This window comes from Mesoplodon bidens (genome assembly GCF_964165515.1).
Source record: "Mesoplodon bidens genome assembly, chromosome: 4".
NCBI lineage: Eukaryota > Metazoa > Chordata > Mammalia > Artiodactyla > Ziphiidae > Mesoplodon > Mesoplodon bidens.
Window position 1 is genome coordinate 165,738,275 of NC_138160.1, and position 4,697 is coordinate 165,742,971.

The 4,697-nt window shown below is 44.1% G+C and overlaps 1 pseudogene across 1 annotated transcript; it reads left to right on the plus strand.

Annotated features, from left to right (window-relative positions):
• The first annotated feature begins 2,332 nt into the window (after positions 1-2,332).
• LOC308616638 (protein lin-28 homolog A-like) lies at positions 2,333-2,938 on the plus strand (annotated as a pseudogene). The gene has a single exon. The product of its transcript is annotated as a protein lin-28 homolog A-like (transcript).
• Positions 2,939-4,697: the final 1,759 nt, after the last annotated feature.

Consider the following 4,697-nt stretch of genomic DNA (forward strand, 5'->3'; position numbering starts at 1 on the left):
GAACTAAGGCTAATTTGTTATACCTGTATTTAATGTATCATCATCTGTGGGGTGAATTAAATTGAATATTTATATTAATATTAGAAAAAATTAAGGCTAAAAAACCATTAAGTTACAAAGTTAAAATCCCTGGCAGGAAGGAGTTAAAATATATAAGGCAAGGAAGAAGAGAATATTTTTAGCTGAGTTTTAAAGATAGTTAATGGAATGGAGACTCCTGGAAGGCTGTTCTAGATGGCAGATGGCCGATGGCTACAGAGCCATCCTGATACAGTCCTGGCTGTGACGTTAGTTGAGGGAGTTGGGACTGGAGGAGAAGGGAGAAGCTGTGAAAAAGTAGTGATTCCAGAGTTTGAAGTGGTTTCAAAAGAGTATCTGTGAAAGTTCTATATAAGTCTATCATGCTATCAATAAAAAGCAAAACCCTCCTGATATATTCTCATAGGGAGAATTATCAAAACACAGAGTATTTTATACATTGTGTCAGAAGTGATAAAATATTAATAGATGACCTCATTGTATCCTTACTATGTTTGAGGTGCAGGGCTAACAACTTTCTAAGAATTTCCTTTTCAACTAGGAAATGGTGGAGGTGGACCCAGGTCTGTCTCAGTCTCTTGACCTCTCTCTTCCGTCACCTCCCTCAGCTATTTGTGGACAGCGTGACAAAGAAAAGACCAAAGACTCTTCTCTGTATCCTTATTTACCACTTTTTTTCCCTCATTTTTAAAGGTAATAGAAACAGATCACTCCTATTTGCCTCAAGAGTCTACATAGGGAACGTAAAGAAATAAGAATAAAAGGCAAAATAAACATTTGACTGTGTTTTAGGACAATGTAACTGAAAACATTCCTAGACTAAGAGTTTTTTTTTTTCGTCTTCAAGAACTCATATTTTGAAAAGGGAATTTTAGAGTAAGATTTTGTTATTGTATAGAACTAAAGAGCTAGGCTTTCTTTTTTACTCATAGTCTATTTTCAAATGACCTTTTTCTCTAAATATGAATACATCTACTTTAATATTAGGAAATTCAAGAGTAATGATCATTCTGGGGCTTTCCAGTGTTACTCTTATCATTTCTGATTCCCTCCTTTCCTAATTAGACAATAGTTTGTCTTGTTAGGTGTGTGTAACAGTCATTAGGAGCTATCATTGTACAGGGCACCCTACTCACTGCTGTGGGAGTACAGATTCTAAGAATAATTCTTGACCCTATGATTGAGTTGAGAACATGAGACATAAAAGAAAGTTAAATTGCTAAATGTATAGTGCAAATGATAAATGCTTTGAATCTCAAGTGGAAAAAATCTCTATGGCTTTCTTCTCTCTGATGCCTAAAATTTTTAGAGGCTTCTCTTTGTATGTCTGTGTGTGTGTTTGTGTGAGTGAGCATTTTCGTGATATTATATTTTTGCTAAGGAGTTCAGCAACTTTGCGCATTCAGCACTTACACGTAGGGCTTCCCTGATTGTGCAGTGGTTAAGAATCTGCCTGCCAATGCAGGGGACACGGTTTGAGCCCTGGTCCGGGAAGATCCCACATGCTGCGGAGCAACTAAGCTTGTGCGCCACAACTACTGAAGCCCGCTTGCCTGCCTAGAGCCCGTGCTCCTCAACAAGAGAAGCCACTACAATGAGAAGCTCACACATCACAACGAAGAGTAGCCCCCGCTAACTGCAAATAGAGAAAGCTTGTGTGCAGCAACAAAGACCCAACGCAGCCAAAAATAAAATAAATTAAAAATACATGTAATTGACAACTAATACTGGAAATTCTAAACAACATATATCTCAGAATGTGGACCTCTTTCCTTCCTAAACTGTCATTTTTAGTTTTGGCTTTTCTTCCTTAAATTATAATTTGGAAAATATTCTTAACCTTACTTTCTTAGTATAGACCAGATTTTGTCTACTTGCATATGACATGAAGATAAGATATAAGGTACATTTTAAAACAAGATACCTTTGAATAGGGAATGAAAATGTTTCTATTCGATACCCACATTGCTTTATACTAAGCTTATTTTCAAGTGGTTGTCTCACCTATGTGATATAATTATTAGCCGTCATTTAGTGAGTTAAGTTCCATTATAGAATTTCTCTAGGGTCTGCTGAGGCAGTATTCCATTTTCTGCTTCATGACAGCCAAGACTGACATAGTGGAGGCCACTGCTTGATTAAAGTAAATGGCAGTCAGTGTGTATAAAATCTGGATGCCAGCATGAGTACTTTTGTGGGTATTTAAAAAATATATAGCCCTTTGCCTCCGGACTTCTCTGGGGCCAGCTGCCGGCCGATCTGGGGCCCGGGGCCATGGGCTCAGCCGACTACCATGAGCTCTGTGTCAAACCAGCAGTTTGCAGGTGGCCAGAGGAGGCGCAGGAGGACGCGGCCCGGGTGGCCGAGGAGCTGCAGCTGCTGCGCGGAGCCGGCATCTGTTAAGTGCTTCAACGTGCGCATGGGATTCAGCTTCCTGTCCATGACTGCCCGCGCCGGGGTCACACTCGACCCCCCGGTGGATGTCTTTGTGCACCAGAGTAAGCTGCACATGGAGGGCTTCCGGAGCCTGAAGGAGGGTGAGGCCGTGGAGTTCACCTTTAAGAAGTCTGCCAAGGGCCTGGAATCTATCCGAGTCACCGGCCCTGGTGGGGTGTCCTGCATTGGGAGTGAGAGGCGGCCCAAAGGGAAGAACATGCAGAAATGCAGATCAAAGGGAGATAGGTGCTACAAGTGTGGAGGTCTAGGCCATCATGCCAAGGAATGCAAACGGCCACCCCAGCCCAAGAAGTGCCACTTCTGCCAGAGCATCAACCATATGGTAGCCTCGCGTCCACTGAAGGCCCAGCAAGCTCCCAGATCCCAGGGAAAGCCAGACTACTTTCGGGAGGAGGAAGAAGAGATCCATAGCCCTGCCATGCTCCCAGAGGCCCAGAATTGAGCCACAGTGGATAGGGGTTATCCGTTTGTGATCAGAAAGTTTTGAGGAACAGGCATCAATCGGCAGAGTGGAGAAAGGGGGGACAGGGAGGGTAGGGGGCAGCTGGCACTGCCATATATCTCAGGCCGGGGTCTACAGCGTCATCCCCTCTTCCCTCTTGGTGGAGGGAAGGGGTGAGGCAAAGAAACTCCAATCACGCTCTATCCAAATGCACGTGAGGGCTTTGGGGGGTAACCCTTCCTGCATGCTTTATCTGAGTCTCCACCCCCAGAATCTCCAGCTTTTGAAAGTGGCCTGGATAGGGAAGTTGTTTTACTCTTCAAGAAGGATATGGAATAATATTTCCTGTGCCAGAGTGAAAAGATTAAGCATGAGACCAGATTGATGGACCCAAACCCACAAGCCACTGCATTCTGTGGGAGGAAATATCTCAGGGGTAAGGCAGGGTTTTCCACATCCTGTCTCCTCATAACCCCCTCCTAGGACAGAGTGCTGAGAACTGTCCCAAGCAGTGGGTTGTGATGATAGGCAAAAGGGGGGTTGAGGGAACAGCTGCAGACCTCCTGCTTCTAAGCTCACTCCCACTCCATTCCGGGCCAATACAATTTTATTTATTTGCTCCCTTGGATGACTGAACCTTGGGTCCCACTTTCTCCAGGATGCCAACTGCACTAGCTGTGTGTGAATGACGTATCTTGTGCATTTTAACTTTTTTTTTCATAATATAAATATTCTGGTTTTGTATTTTTGTGTATTTTAATCTAAGGCCCTCATTCCTGCACTGTGTTCTCAGGTACATGAACAATCTCAGGGATAAGTTGGCAGCAGCTCTGGGTCTGCACAGCAGGAATACTTTTTGTTGCTCTATCACCAGAGAGAACAACTATTTGGAGCGTACAGCCTATTGAACTACCTCATTTTTGCCAATTAGAGCTGGCTTTTCTGCCACAGTGTCCTCTTGAAACCCCTCCATCTTCTATGTTTCATTGGAGACTAGGTTTTAACTGGGTTGCCCCATGACATGGTCTCCTTCTACTGAAAGATTGGAAATTGGTCTGAACAGGAAAAGGTGGTACAGAGAGGTTAGGAGAGGCTGGGCCAGGTAAAAGGTGCAGAGAGGGGAAGCCAAGATTAGGCAGAGGTCATCTGTATGTGTGATAAAGGATTCCTGTTCTGGACCTCTAATCCCAGGGCACAGGACTCGCTTTACATACCAGGTCCATCCTTCACTGGATTGGGCTAGGCCTAACACACACAGCAGGGTGTATTGTACGTGTTTTTGTAAAAACTGTGAGTTGGTAAGGACAGGTTTTAAGAATGATGCCTCGGTACCCGTCTTGAGCTGCCCAGGGATGGATATATGAAGGATAAGATCCTTAATCTTTAACAATTCTGGGCTTTTCCTCCTTGGTTTCCAGAGAGACCATCAGTGATGGCTTCTTTGTGGTTCCCAGAGCCAGTGTCCTGCCCTGCTGCCGCAGTAATTAGTGTCATGGTAGCTAAAGGAGAAAAGGGGGTTTCATTTACATGCTGTGAGATCACTGAAAACCTACCTCGCTGTGTTGTAACGGGGCAAATGCAATAGAACGCACTGGATGATGTGTGTCTGATCCTGGGTTCTTGTCTCCCCCAACTGCTGCCCCCCTCTAGTTATTGTATTTGTCTGGGCTTCGTAGGACTTCACAAGTAGCTGATTTGGTGGTTGCTAGGTGGCCTAGTTTGTGTAAATATAATGTGTTGGTCCTCTCCATGTTCTTTT